The sequence below is a fragment of the Magallana gigas genome, chromosome 1 (assembly GCF_963853765.1).
Source record: "Magallana gigas chromosome 1, xbMagGiga1.1, whole genome shotgun sequence".
NCBI classification, from domain to species: domain Eukaryota; kingdom Metazoa; phylum Mollusca; class Bivalvia; order Ostreida; family Ostreidae; genus Magallana; species Magallana gigas.
In genome coordinates this window covers 19,068,825-19,085,415 of record NC_088853.1, presented here as the reverse complement: position 1 = coordinate 19,085,415, position 16,591 = coordinate 19,068,825, and the positions used below count along the sequence as shown (strand labels likewise).

Sequence of the window (16,591 nt, the reverse complement as noted above, 5' to 3'; positions counted from 1 at the left end):
AAATTTTTGCATGATGACGTCACTTCCGGTTTCAGATATAGACGATTTTGTAAATTTTTAAGGGTCAGTTTGTCCACGCATCTCCTCCGAAACTAAACAAGATAGAAGCTTGAAATTTTCAGGGGTTGTAGATGAATGTCTGTAGATGTACCCGCATGAACCCAGTTATGAAAATTGCTCAAGGCCTCGAAGCTCGCCTGAACCTGAAAATTAGCACAAAATTTTTCCACGAAATTTTTGCACATTTTCTGTAATACCTTTCGATGTGCACATAATTTGTTAAAACATGTAATGCAAAAGTTGTTTCAATTTTCGCGAGCTTGCCTTTGATATCAAGAAAAAGGGGCGGACCCCTCAAATTAGGGGCCAAGGGGGCTCTAAAGTCTTCTTACAATAACTCTTTACTGAACAATAATTTGTTATTAGTTATATAAGCAAAAATATTCATTGTACAGCTGTTTATCTATACAGTATCAAACTAAAGTCATATGTTACGTAATAAGGGGTTTCAAGGGGCCAGAAGTTCAAAACTCTGATCGTTAATATCTGAAAAAGGAGAAATATTTTTAAAAGCAATGTAGAACAACAGTTGCTTAAAATGGTGTTCTTGTCAATATGCTACCTTAAATGCTTTTGTTTATGACCCCATTTAGGAGTTAAAGGGTCGGCCCCTAAAACACATTCGTACAGATATCTCAAAAACGGTTAACATTTCATGAACACTTGTTGAACAAAATATGTTTAAATTTGCAAGACCTTAAATTTGATATCAAGGAAAAGGGGCTGGCCTCTCAAATTAGGGGCCAAAAGGGCTCTAATGTCTTTTAACAATAACTCTTTACTGAACAATATTTTGTTATCAATTATAGAAGCAAAAATGTTCATTGTATAGCTGTTCATCTATACAGTGCCATACCTAAGTCATATATTACGTAATTAGGGGTTTCAAGGGGCCAGAACTCAAAACTATGATCATTAATATCTGAAAAAGGAGAAATATTTTAAAAAGCAATGTAGAACAAAAGTTGTTCACAATAATGTTCTGAACAGTATTAAACCAAAAGTTTTGGTGCTAGTGGCCCCGGTAAGGGGTTAAAGGGTCGGCCCCTAAAACACATTTGTACAGATATCTCGAGAACGGTTTACAATTCATGAACACTTGTAGAACAAAATATGTTTATATTAGCGAGACCTTTTATTTGATATCAAGAAAAAGGGGCTGGCCCCACAAATTAGGGGGTACAAGGGCTACTTAGTCTTTTTATGATAACTCTTTTCTGACCAATAATTTGATATTTATTATAAAGCAACAAATCAGCTTTTAGTAAGCTTAATTAAAAACTGAAATCCGTTTTAAAATCAGACGATGCATAACAGAGATATCGGGGTTTAAAAATTGATTTTTCCAGAAATTTTGTTTCCGCGTCCTTGGTTTAAAAAATAGCGTAATGTTTATAGTGAAATTAACTCGTACCAAAAATGATTGTTAAGTCGTACTTAAACACATTCGGATTTTTTTTATTAAGTCGTTCTTGAAATCAAAAAGGTTTTTGTTAAATCGTACTTAAAATCATTCGGGTTTTGTTAGGTCGTACCAGGAATAATTCGATTTTTTTCATCTTTTTATTTTAGTTACTCTTGTTATTGGTTTAAGAGCTCTGCTTCTTACAGGAACTTCGAGCTTTACTTCCGACATTAACGGAAGACCCACTCGTTGCTTTGCAACGAGCTTTGCTCTAGTTTTTTATCTTTTTGTACTTAAGTTTCTTTGTTACTAGATAAAGAACTCTGCTTCTTAGACGTACTTCTAGCGTTGCTTTCGACATTAGCGGAAAACCCACTCGTTGCTTTGCAACGAGCTTTGCTCTAGTTATTTTTTTTTTTTCCCGCAAATTTTGTGCACGAGATTTCTCGAATATTTTTTGTCTGATTGCTATGAAACTTTCAGGGTACGTAGATGATATTAATATCTCTAGACGTTTTTTTCAAATTTTTAAAATTCACTTCCGGTTATGAGTTATTGCCCTTTAATTGAAAATTGGGGGGTCTTTTGTCCAGAGTTGATCTCGGGAACTACAGATGATAGATGCATGAAATTTGGCGAAATTGTCGGTAACATTTTATAATTTTGCTGGCATGAAAATTTTGGTAATTTCTATGTTAGTTTTTGAGCTATTTGTCGCCAAAGTTTAAGATTTTTTCGGGGCTGAAATTTTGTTGCTTTTTGTATTATAACCTTTAAACTAAAAATATTTTGTTAATACATATAGAACAAAAGTTGTTTAGAATAACGAGAGCTTTTATCTAAAATTAAGAAAAAAGGGCTGGCCCCTATAATTAGGGGTCAGCAGCTCATACACGTATTTTTCTGATAGCAAAAATCGTTATCATTTTATGAAAAAAAATTAATTTAGTTATTGTTAATATATTAAATAATCTCATTTGGTATCAAATTAAACAAGTTCTGTCCTATATTTTTTTTCAAATTTCATAAAACAAATATGTGAGATTAGTACATGAACGAGTTAATATGTCTACACAGACACACAAGCGAACAAATGCCACATTAAGGCCCAGGCATTTACTGCATTACGTTGTGTTGCGTCTTAGATAAATTGTTGTGATTCAATTTCATTTTTTTCATCTATATCATTTATGAATTCAATGAACACACATTTAAACGTTCTTTGTGCAACTATTTGTCGGGGCGCCCCTGTTTGTGACCCCCGCGCGCGCGCGCTGAATGTAAACAGTAACGAACGGCATTGTAGAAAAGAGAGAGCCGTAATGCAGAAGAGAAGTTGTGTATTCTTTCGGTGTACACATGCATTTTCAATTTGCTGTGAAACATATGAACATGCACAGGGAACAATACTACATATTTGTTTAAGGAGGATATTTTTCTCGTGTGAATCGTTTACGAGGAAATTCTGACAGCCACACTTCTGTCGACGATCAGCCGTTGATAAGCTACGAGTAATAAAGGAGAAAAGATGGACATTAAAGTGTGTGATTTATGTGGATGTTACTGAAGAAGGTGAGGCTTTTACTCCTTTTAAAGTTTCTTGTTAAATGGTTAAAATTTAGTATATAGTATAGATGTACATGTAAGTACGTGCACACTGTTAGATGTTTTTGTTATGGTGTGGGTGTTTGTTTACTAACGTGTAATTTTTACATGTTTCATGGGTGTTTAGACTCGCTCGAGGTTCATGGGGGACTGGAAAGGGTAAATGAATTTATCTATTTAAAAAAATAACAGATTGTGAATTTTTAACTCAAAATTCAAAGCAGGGTCTAATTAGAAACATATCATATATTCTTGTGCAGAGGACTCCAAATGTAGTCATGAATACCCTGTAGACATAACTTCAAGTAAATAAAATTGTATACTTCAGACTTCAGAGTTAAAACATGACTTTAATATCTTTATGATGCCGATCATTGTATCATTAAAGAGGTATAGCAGACCAACGGGTACCCGGTACATGTACTTGTACATGTAGGTTACAAGTTAGAACTATGCCTACCATTCTACCAGTTCACATAATTTTTCTTGTTTAGCAGTTATGATGTGTACTTAAATTGTCCTTGTTAATGTTTTAAATGTAATTTTTTATTCTCTTTTTTTAATCTGACTACTGGCAGTACTGGCGTGCGAGCAGTTCTCGCCGAGGACCATTTCTCGCTGCTGCACTGTTACATCATATTTTCGTATATAATTTTATGTGTTGATAAAATGACGTAACAATGCACTGGTGAGAAATGGTACTCGGCGAGAACTGATCGCACGCCAATATTGATTAATTACAGACAAAAACTGAAGGTTGCGAGTGTTATTTTTAATTGAACAACATTGTTTAAAATAATTCTTTATATATGTGACGATCAGACCGGTTTGAATACCAGTGCCAGATAGCTCAGTTGGTAGAGCACCTGACTAGAGATTCAGGGGGCCCAGGTTCAAATCCCTTCATTATTTCTCCCATCCTGTTACAATATTGGTGTTGTGACCAACCCCTGGAACTAACAGGTTAACTCGATCCTGCCAGGGATGATCTTCGAGGGTGAAGATCATTTAAGGGGGAGGAATGTGACGGTCAGACTGGTTTGAATACCGGTGCCAGATACATGTAGCTCAGTTGGTAGAGCACTTGACTAGAGATTCAGAGGGCCAGGTTCGAATCCCACTTTGTTCCGTCGTTATTTCTCCCATCTTTTACATATACATGTATATCAGATATAAGACAGATGATTAAGGTCATCACATGTTTTGCAAGATGCAATAAGTGTTAAAAACCTTTACTTTACAACAGAATACATTTAAGTGAATATTTATGTTTCTTGTTATTATTTGGTGTGGTTTTCTTGACAGTGTCGCATAAACAATTTACCCGCTCCTAAAACACAAACTTTCTTTTTGTGGATTCAGCTTACCACTGATTGGCTGCTGTTGCAGCAGACAAATAAGATATGCACGCACAAAACACAATGAACTTATCAGAGAATGAGTTGAGTTTATTTAAACTGTTGGAATTTGGGTATTTTTTTTTAAAATGTATACTTGTGACAAAACATATATGTGGTACATACAGCTGTAGCTTTATGAAGAAAATTTTGGTTAGACCATATATACCTATCATGCAAGTAAATGATATTTACAAAAAACTTGCAATTTATGGCGCACGAAATATACGCTAGTTTTATAAAGATTGACATACATGTAATGTACCACATTCTTTGAAAAATAATCTATTAAAAATTCTTCATTAAGTTTACTCATACATGTTTTATGCTTATTACACGTAGTATTGTTTTTAAAACATGTAATTTATAAGAAAATAAACAAAAACCCTCGCTAAATTTATTTGCAAACAAAAAATACACAGTAGAATTGATAAAAAATGGTATACCAGAAGCTAATACCAGTACATGTACTTTGACGCTGTTCGGTGGGTAATATTCGTTTGTAATTTACGAATTGAAATATTGACTGTTGCACTACAAGTATGGTAATAAACTCTCTCTCTCTCAAACTCTCTCTCTTTCTCAATTTGATAAGTGTTTATACCTATGAAAATTTTTTAATATTATATTATGACTTGATATGCAAATTTTTGATCTTGTACTGCCTAAATGTTATGTCATGTATTGGGATATGTCATACTTATTACACTGCATGGTCAGTGTATTTTTTACAGAAATACTATGCATATGTTAATGTAAACACAGCTATTACTAGTACATGTATGTAAACACAGCTTATTATTTTTTTTATTTATTTCAGCTCAAAACAGACTCTTGTTACCACATGGCTTTAACCGGTACCTGTTGATTCTTGTGGGTCAGCTCCTGAGATTAACCTGTCACCTCTATCCACATGCATATTCCTTGTGTTCTACAGACTATTTACTGGTAATTCAAATTAAATCCGATAATGCATGAACAATAATGGAACTTGAAGAAAGCATCATGCCATGTTGTGGTTTGTGTTTGATAAGAAATTATGGAAACAAAATTAAGGCTGTTTAAAGAAATTCATAATTGCTGTGAAAATTTGTTTTTCAATAAAAGTATACAATTATGTTTCCTTTATTTTTTATTTCATAAAGATATTTAGATGTGTTTTCATAATTGAACCCCCCCCCCCCCCCCCATTTAATTGTCTGCATTAAGATTACATGTAGGATATGTAAATGTACATTTGACTTTGAAATAACATCTGCTATGATAATTACTTTTGAAATGAACAAGAAACAACCTATTTCTACCTTTCTAAGGTATATATGCATAAAAAAGTAGAAAAACATGTCAAATTTGAACATTTTTCATTGAAATCAACTCTGTCTCCAGCTACCTGGGTGTGTTTGAATTTAATTCTAATTTAAGGCAGATGTCTAACTTGTTGGTTGTAACTTACTGTTTTAGCATGGTTAGAAGAAGACTAGAAATCAGAATAGATTAGATATTCACTAAATATGATTGTTAGCTTACTTTTTTCAGGAAAACAAGAAATCACAAGCAGGACAGCTGTCTATTTGTTAATTAAAATGGTACAAATCATACAATAAACAAATAAAGATCACATTTTAGAATCATTGATGATTGTTTTCAAATATGTGTGAGAAATGACTCAAGGAAATTGCCACATGTTTCATAAAATTAGGTAAAACATTTCAAACCATGACTTTTTATGAAAATCAAAAGATTGGGGGGTGGGGGGTATACATGTAAGGGTATTTCTAAGTGATGTGAAGCTTTTATCATGATTATATCATGTAGGCATATGTTGTATTGAATAAGGTTTCTTTTTAAAGGTGGTTGAACAAAAGTTGACCTCTAAAAGGTCAGATAAAAGATGTTTTACTATGGAGAACCCTGTAAATCTGTGTTTACTAAAGGAAATTGGAAATGGTGGGTTCACTTAAATGGCCATATTTTTATTAAACCTCAATGGAATTGGCAATATGTGGTATTCTTTTTCTCAGAATTGCATTAGCTTTCTTATTTTAAGACAAATCGTCTTTTCATAAAAATGTTAGTGTACTAAGTTAAAGATACAAGGAACAGTTTCGGATAAAGTACCGATAATATTTTTGTAAAATTGAGAGTGACTGTACTTGAAGGTTTATCATTGTTGCGTAGATTCATGAAATGAATTTTAATGATTACCAATAGTTAGAGGGATGTCTCTTGTTGGAATTGGTAAGCAATATTAAGGCCCCTAATTTTAAGTACATGAGAAGCAGAAATAAATTGTGAAACTTGCGGCTATGACAGATATGTTGACTTTACAGTGAAATTGAAGGTTACAAACGGGGGGTTATATAACATGAAATGTAGGTGGATAGGATATTATATGCCTATTTAGTATTTATTGGGTATGAGGACAATAGCAAGTTTATTGTCCCCCAAGACAGCAAATATTAAATGAGGCAAAGCCAAGGGAAATAGTAGCTGTTGAATGGGACAATAAACTTGCTATTGTCCGAATAGTCAGTTAATTGGTATTTCATTATACAGAAGAAAACTTTATTTGTCAGCGATGCAGAATTTCTTGATGATAAACAAATTAGAGTTAAATCAAACTTTGTATTTAATGCGGCGATCTTATTAGGTCAGAGGTGTTCCGAGTTTAAGGTGATATGGGACACTTCCATGTTGTGACGTATTGTTTATCGAAATAAACAATAAAATAAAGTGTAATTATAGCGAGCGCAGCTCGCCGGCGCGCAGCGCCGGCTAGCGAAGCGAGCTCTAAGAACCAGTGTGCGCGGGAAAAAGAACGAGCTAAACCTACAGTTCATCAAACAAAATTTTTTGTCTACGTCCCATAATGCTCTCTAATGTTTTCACCCGTGGTGCTATGCCAAAAATGGCCGACTTTTAACTCGTAATTTACGGTGTCTTAAGGTTTGAAGACACGTTTTGAGTACCGCATAAGCTTTGGCGAGACTCAGAAGATTTGTTATACATGCTTCCATACCTTCGTATTGAGTCGAGAAACGTAAACAAAGACGAACAAAGTCATGGATGACGTCACAGTGCACTCGCGCTATATTTCCCGCGATAAATTTAGAGGTGGATCAAACATCTGTAATGAGTGTACTGGCTATTTCAGTATAGTCTGCGACACATTCCTCATTGACATATGATTTGTTTTTCATCTTTTTTTAATATAGAGATTTTATATATATATACTAGCAAGAGCCATGCTTTACTGCCATATCGATCCATTTTTAAACTAATTGTGCATGCATGTACATGCAGTAGGCAGGTAAGTATATGAGTAGGGAGGAAATAAACAATAGGACTTTTTGAACTAAATAAAAAGGAATAAAATAAAAAAATAAACAGGTAAAAAAATTATGTAGATATTGCATATAGTCAGACCATTAATTTTAAAAGTGGGAAATTACACACCTACAAACAGGTACAGGGTGCTCTCTCTCTCTCTCTCTCTCTCTCTCTCTCTCTCTCTGGGTAGGGGGTTGCGCTGTATGTATCATAACCATTAAAATTAGTACCTTTGGCATACTTATTGTAGAGCAATACTCTCTCAAAAATTCTTTGACGTTCGTTGATACCTAAAACTATAAGTTGACAATGATGCAAGGTACAGTAAGTGTAATTCTTGCTGCGCTCGCCAGAACGGTAGCACCGTAAAACATATTATAAGTACATGTAGTTTCTTCTCAAAAATGGTCACCTAACTCCTTAGCACAGTGGGTTAGAGGGTTTACTAGGAACCTATAAGTCATGAGTTCGAATCCCGCTGGGGTTTTTACAATTTTTACCTTTTCAAATATTTTTAAAAGCTATTTTTTGGTTAAATATTGTAAAATTTGAAAATTCTAAACCGGTGAAAAGTTTTCAATTATATAGTACTTTAATCCACATTAATATCGACAGATGTCCCATACCACCTTAAAAAGGAGGGAAATCAAATTCTGCTAATGAATGGTTTTGATGACTATTCACCATGGGCAGATAGCATGGATACTATTTTAGATAAAAAGGCATGTTAATGCGGGCGCCTTCTAGTGATCAATTTGTCAGTCTGTCCATCCGAGATGGCTTGACAGGAGCATAGCTTCTCTCCCCTTGGCCCAATCTGGCTCATACCTCATCCACAGGGTTCCTTTGGTTGAAGGATGTGCAGTGACCTTGAACCATGTTTTTAGGTATAAGGTTAAGGTCATAGCAGAATTATATATATAAAATCCTTGTCTGGGGCATATCTTTTTTCCCTTTGGTCCAATCTGGCTAATACTCACAGAGTGTCTCTATGATTAAACGATGTGCAGTGACCTTGCATGAAATTTCTAAGTAACGGGTGAAGATCATATCGGATCATGCAAAAATCCTTTTTTGAGAGCATATATAATTTCTACTAACCCCTATTTGGCTCAGACTTCACATAAGCAGAGCTTTTGAGTAAAGGGTGAAAGGGTGTGTAGTGACCTTGAACCTATTTTCAGTGAAAAGAAACTGTGAAGGTCATATCAGAATTATATTTTTAAAAATCCTTGTCCGGAGTATATCTTCTCTCCCTTTGCTCCATTCAGCCTCATACTTTACCCACATGATGCCTTTGTTCAAAATATATGCAATGACCTCGAATGATATTTGTAGATGAAGAGTCAAGGTCATATCAGATCACACAAAAATCCATATTTTAAGAGCATAGATTTACTCTCCTTTTAGCCCCTATTTGGCTAATATTTTACCTTTACAGAGTTTATTGGTTAATGGCGTGCAGTGACCTTGAACCAAGTCTGTCAATGTGAAGGTCATAGCAGATCTTTTTAAAATTAGTTTTAAATAGTAGATTATTTTCCAAATATGCTTAATCTTGGTCAGATTGAACAAAAATGCATGTATGTTAGGGGGAATGAAATTGAATTAAAAGTTCTATGCCAGCTGGAAAAATTTCAAGTTATAGGTCAAGGTCAAAGCAGAATTCTCTGAAATAACATAAGCGGGGCCCTTTGAAATGTTCACCATTTCAATGTTGTCTGGTTCATAGTAATTAGAAAATATTCACAGAAGTACAGTAAAGTAAACTTAACATCGATAAGTTTCTGACAATTAATGACGCAACGAGCACACAGTACGAAAGGTCAACCTTTTGAAAAGCAGTGAAGAGGAAAAGTTGCTCAGAATTATGTTTTAAACAAAATTGATTTTTTACATTAATTTTAATTTTGCATTCTGGGTTAAGAAAAAAGATGTTAGTTCAAGGTAAAGTAAACTTGTACCTAAAATGAAGTCAAATTTGTTAAGTCGTACTTAAACACATTGGTTTTTTTGTTAAGTCGTTCTTGAAATGGTTAAGGGTTTTTGGTTAAGTCGTACTTAAAAACATTCGGATCATGTTAAGTTGTACCAAGAATCATTCGATTTTTTTTAATCTTTTTGTACTTAGGCTTCTTTGTTACTAGATTAAGAACTCTGCTTCTTAGACGTACTTCTAGCGTTGCTTTCGACATTAGCGGAAAACCCACTCGTTGCTTTGCAACGAGTTTTGCTCTAGTTATTATTATTTTTTTTTTTTCTGACTCCTTCTCGGCTTTATATCTCAAAAAGTTTTCATCCGATTTCAACGAAATTTTCAGAGCGTTTGTAAAGTTACCGTGCCTCAAAGATAATAAAATTTCAGCATTTACAGCACTTCCGTTCAAATTTGGCGGCCATTTTTAAATTTACAAAAAGTGATTTTGTCCGGAAGAAATCTCCTTTAACTTTAAAGATATCGCTTTGAAATTTTTACTGGTGATAGATGTATCAATTCTATAATGTACTGGGGGGTTTAAAATTGTGTTCATCAATTTTGCTCAAAACCGGAAGCAGTTCCATTTTTTGGAAATTTTCATTTTTTTGAACAAAATAAGACAATACTACAGTCTTATAGAACTTGCCATGGTGAATTCAAATCTGAAATCCGTTTGAAAATCAAACAATGCATTACAGAGATATCGGGGTTCAAAAATTGATTTTTTCCGGAAATTTTGATTCCGCGTCCTTGGTTTAAAAAATAGCGTAATGTTCAAAGTAAAATTAATTCGTACCAAAAATAATTGTTAAGTCGTGCTTGAACACAATCAGATTTTTTTGTCAAGTCGTTCTTGAAATCAGAAAGGTTTTTGTTAATTTGTACTTAAAATCATTCGGATTTTGTTAAGTCGTACTAGGAATAATTCGATTTTTTTCATCTTTTTATTTTAGTTACTCTTGTTGTTGGTTTAAGAGCTCTTCTTACAGGAACTTCCGGCTTTACTTCCGACATTAACGGAAGACCCACTCGTTGCTTTGCAACGAGCTTTGCTCTAGTTATATGTTCTAATTCATCAAAGTCTTTAAAATAATGTAATAATTATGAAATTAAAAATTCATTTGATATTTTTCTTTGAAAAAAAAGCAGCTAGATGCATAGATTTTGATTGACAGTGTTTTCTCAATAAATGCAAGCAATGATGACATGGAATGAAAAAACTGCAACCTCAAAATGGATTGATGTCTGATCAATAAGTTTTAACCAGTATATATGCATTCTAGGTCAGAGCATATATTGATAGTTCATATACATACAATTATATGAATGATATATTCTAATAAATTGTTAGGTTATATTGTAAATGAACACACATCAATATATGGTTGCAATACAATACTCTCTTGTCTATTGATATAAAAAGTTGCACATTACTTCATATGATCAGTTGAAAAACATTTGTTTTGTGAAAATTCCCTGAATGACAAAATCATTCTATTCAAGTAGCTAGAATATAGACATAAATTGAACACTTCATAGCGATGAGTGATTCAAAATATACTATCAGTAGAATTTATCAATTTTTCTTTATCAGGATTATTTTTTTTGGAGGGGGGGGGGGGGGGGGGGGGTTGTGTTGTGTTGTGTTACATCATACAGTACATACATGTACTGGAACTAATAACTAGTTCAGGAATAATGAAAATCAAAGGCAGTATATACACTTCTGATAAAATGAACTTTAACTATCACTTCTGATATAATGAGCTTTAACTATCACTTATAAAAGTATATCCAAAATGTTCAGCAAGCGAATGTTCTGATCTTTGATGACTTTGTTACTCTTGGTCCACTTCCACACTCTTTTGACAAAACTTGTTGTGTGCCTTCTTCCTCTACTAAATGCTAGCTTTAGAACTGCATAGTTCAAGTCACTGGCAGCTATTTTTCTATCCGTACACTTCGTGATTCTCTTCATTGACAAATGTTCATGTGAAAAAGTTGCACTTAGCAAATAGAATGATGCCTTCTAACTATTCTTGAATCAAAATTGATTGATCAAGTCTTTGAAGGGATATGACATCTTGTAAAGCATCATGAGCAGCATAGTTACAATCTAAGAAGATGAAACTAAAGTATGTTGGGTATAGGATGGCAACATTGGGAATTGTGACATCAACAAAAGGTTTGTATCAAAATATCCTGCAACATGTTTTTTAAAAGCATCCATCTTTCCAACTGCTTACATGGTGTTGACTAAAACATGGCTGTCTTAAGACTTGATGCTATTCCCAGTAAGACTTGATGCTATGCCCAGTAAGGATGGCTGAATTTCCTTGTCAATTGAATCAATGAAGTACTCTAAAGCAGAGGAAATTTGCTGGATTGAACAGGTTTGCCTCTGTGGAACATTGACCACCTTTCACAGTTATGACTGTCACTTCAGATGCAGAGGAAGAAATTGGAAATTTTGTCTGGACAAAACAGTGCCAGTGATCTTCTCATCATGCTGCAGCTATCTGGATAATGTGGCAATTACCACCTGTTAAACAAAAATTATTACATGATAAGCAAAATTATTGTTAACTTGCTAGTTTTCCCCTTTAGACTAGATATGCAGAAAAAATAACATTTTAAAGGTTAAATGTCCATGCCATTGTGTAACAAATTAATAATTGTCACATTTAATATTTATTGTGACTTATATTGTATTAGTGCTGCATAAAGTATTACATACAATGCTTTAATTTCTTAGACTCTGTTGTATCTCTTTACTATAAATATATATACAAATGTAGCTCTACATGAAAACAGACAGTCAATTATAATTTAAATGTAAGATTCTGAGAAAAAATATTGACCAGTGATTTATTTTAAACTATTGACTGGCTAGAATATATTTAGAGGAACATCTTAAAAAGAAACCCTCATTAAATCAATACTGATTTGTAGATAAGCTGTCCCCTTTCATATTTTTAAACTGCATTTGACTTAAATTGACACTATTAAAAATGATAAAACTGAAGAATAACTTTCCAGCTATGATCCCCTGTTTATTAGCAAGGTTTATTTCTGTTGTAGACTTGCCGACAATTAAAATAAAATGAAAATAGTTACTATATAAACATTCAAATGTTGTGTTTCTCATAAAATTGCCATTTCGGTAACCGCATGGGCCGCCATATACACATGTATCGCCTGCTTGTTGTAATGGTGATGATTTGATCTATAAGATCATATATATGCGATACTTGAGTTTGAAAAAAAAATTATATGATGGACAAAGTGTAACATAAACGTTGCCATTTTAACTATATTAAGTCTAAAAGCACTGACGACTTACATTTTTGCTGTAAACTATCTCGATTTTCTCTACTGGAATTTCCTCTGACTCATTTCGCTCGTAAGTTGCAGTTCTAAAATAATTGTGTTGGCGATTATTTTGTTTGAATTGTTTCCCCATCTTTCCTCATCTCTCAGTTGTAATTTTCGGACGACTCGTACTGCTGTTCACATCGCTTTGAAACGAAGCGACCCTTTCTCCTTTCGGATTTCCCTCTCCATATTGTTGTTCGTGCCGACTATGGTATGTCGTAAATGACATAATTTTACCTATTCTTTTGTCACTTATGCATTTAATAAGGGTTTATTGTGTAAAATATGATTCATTTGATTTATTTTAGCAGTTTTGTTGAAAATTGTAAAAGTTTGAATTTCACGACATGTTCATATATGGAGACCAACTTGGGGTAAAAATTGATGACAAGAATACACCCTTAAACTCTTAAGCAGTCGCCAAATAACACATGGATACTAAATTTTACAAGTAACTGCCCTTCATTGACGGATGATATCTCGTGCATTGGATTAACGCCTAACGATCACTACAAAACACGCTTAATATCGCTGCATAAAGTGGCAGTTTCAATTTAACGCGTTTAAGTCGCGCGTCCTCGAATTTCACTCCTACAAATGAAAACCAAACTCAGATCAAATGAAGTATGTAGGTATTTAGATTTTCCCTCCCCAAGACACACACAACCACATAGGTATCCTAGTGAAAAACAAGTTTAACTTCTCCGACAGAATCAATACTGTGTGTCGTAAGTGCAATAGTACCTTTTACGCAATTTCAGATATCGGATCTCTCTACCTTAATCCACTGACAACGGCACATATGTTCAAAATTGTAGTAGGACCTTCTGTGCTTTACGGCTGCGACCTTTGGAATAACATGTCAGCAAAAGGTAGTCAACGATTACAAGTGTTCCAACACTCAGTGTTTAAATGGTGCAAAATATACCATGCAGAATAAGGTCAGATATTTTTGAAAGCCTTTTTGGTGTGTTTCCGGTCAGTTTTAAAATTGACAAAAGAAAAATCCTTCTTCCTTTGACGATTTGTCTTCTTAATTACAAAACTCTACCAAACCGGATTTTCTTAACCCGCCTTATACCCGATATTCTGAATTTGCTGACAGAATATTATAACCTAGAACTTTTACAGCAGTTGTTAGATACTGGAACATTTATCAAAGTAATCGTGAATCAAGCAATTAACCAAAGTCACAGAACTTTCCACATTTCTGCATATCTCGGATTCTCACGTTTTTAACTATATTCAATGAAAAGGATCCTTCCCAGTTTTGGCGTTTCCCTACAAAATCCATCAGTGTTAATTTATTTGCAAATTTATTTTGGATCAACCTTACAAAAACCTAGATACATATCAATTATGTGGCGCTGTACTTTATGATTTCTTCACGCATGTAAAGGCCCTGTCACACCAAGCTGCGTGTTCACGGCATTGTAAAATTCATTGAATCGCCGTAGGATCGCAAGGAAAATTCAGAAAAATGTAGTTTTATTTGAAAATTTTACAAGTGGAGTTGTCACGGCGTCCTGACGGCGACCGAGGCGTTCTTACGGAGCTCCCACGGCGTGTAACTGCGTTTCCATGGAGTTCTACTTGGCGATTAACTGCGCTCTCGCTGAGTCTCCGCCGAGCGCTCATGACGTGCTAGGAGATTTTACCGCGCGTCCACGGCGTGCTCTGCGCGCTGAATGCGTGTAAAAGACGTTCTTTTCTTCTTGAATGGTTAATATTTATTTGTACAATTGTATGGGAAATAACAAGAATTTACATCTAGTAAACAAATGATTAAAAAATTGTTTTGATTTTATGAAAAAGTACACTGTAATTGAAACATAGTAACTTCTAAACAATTTGTGAAGGGCTAGGATTAAACTCTTAGTAGTCAGGTCTACAAAAAAGATCCTTTATTAGTTGTTAGAAAACACAGAAAAAATTTGAAAACAACAGAACCAAATGGCATGAATTCCATCGACGTCCATTGATAGGTCTTTGAATATTAGCAAATGCTACTTTTTACATAGTCATTGCTAGCGCTCTCGAGCGCTAGCAACTACGTTAGTCCTTTTCACTGGCATACGCATGCTCTCGACTCCATTGTAGGGAATTCTAGGAATAATGTACTACTGTAGATAAACTGTACATGTAATTTGAATTTCGTTTTATAATCTTCACTTGAAGTGTGTTTATTGTAAATGTAAAAAAAAAACCTAACAGTAGCTTATGTCTTATAATGCAAAGTTATTTTAAATATAATGTATTATAATTAACAGCTAGCTTTATTTTAAAATTCCTTCAAGCTCGGAAAACAACCCCTGAAATGTTTTCCGAGCTTGTCGGAAAGGCCCGAGAAGATACGATTGCTGCATGACAGTACCAATGGTTCTTCGAAATTGAAAGTACAGTAGATGCATAATGATTAAGGCACAGTCAATGAGCTATGCCATTGCCGATGTGAAGCCCACTCTAGATTCACAATTCTAAATTGAGAACCCACTCTAGCACAATGCCACTACACCACTGTGCCTTCTTATTTTATAAATAATCTATTCAGAAATATATTGTTTTAGAAATCTGCTTTTGTGTTTTATGATGTGAACAGCGCTAGATCACCAATCTTTTTAAAAGATAAGCTTGTCTACATCTAGTTTGATAATTATTACATCGCTTGCTATTGAAAAACAGCCATTTTTCGAGTTTTCGTGGTCTTGATGACAACGCACTAAAAACGCCGTTGGAGCGCGGTATGAACGCAGAAGAAACGTCACGAAAGCGCGATGAACGCAGCAACAGCTCTTTGGGGTCGCTGTGTGAACGCATCCAAATAGAAAACAACTTGTTAAAACCCTGTGGATGCGCAGTGAGCGCGCGATAGAGACGCAATGAGATCCCTAAGGACTCCGTGAGGTATCCGTGCAAGCGCAATTGACTTATCACTGCGATTATCTGCGTTCCTTGAGTTCGCCGACGGAGCTCTCGTGGCGCTGTTGGAGATCTTACGGCGCTGTCACGGCGATCTCACTACGCTTCTACGGCGTGTTTATCAGAACGCCGAGCCACGGGGCGTACTTTGTGCATGTTCAATGTGCGTGCCGTTGCATGGCGTTCTTCAATGTTCAAGGAGATCCCACCGCGACGGATGAAGATGCCGTTGTGTTGTTACGGCGCTCTAGGAGACTCTACTGCGTTTACCCTGGCGTTTTACATTATTTAAGGACGCAGCAGGATCGCCGTAAGGACGCAGTTCCGGTGTGACATGGGTTTAACGTGCTCATGACCTACGCAATCCGCAATATCTGGTGGGCAGAGATCTTGAGCTTATTTAGTATATAACTCTGCAGTGAACTTTGTGCTCTTTCATACGACGACCTTTTTAGGTACTTAACGGCCGCAAAACGTGTGCGCATTTAGATCAAAATGACTCAAGCAATTTTCAGAAACTCA

At 34.8% G+C, this 16,591-nt stretch overlaps 2 long non-coding RNA genes across 2 annotated transcripts in view; both read left to right on the top strand.

The window, feature by feature from the left end:
* Positions 1-16,591, top strand: part of LOC136274152 (uncharacterized) — a 44,358-nt gene that overhangs the window by 24,468 nt on the left and 3,299 nt on the right. The gene's annotated exons all lie outside the window — the stretch shown is intronic.
* LOC136275468 (uncharacterized) lies at positions 2,491-5,584 on the top strand. The gene is made up of 2 exons (XR_010714051.1): positions 2,491-3,037; positions 5,288-5,584. It is a non-coding gene; the product is annotated as an uncharacterized lncRNA (long non-coding RNA).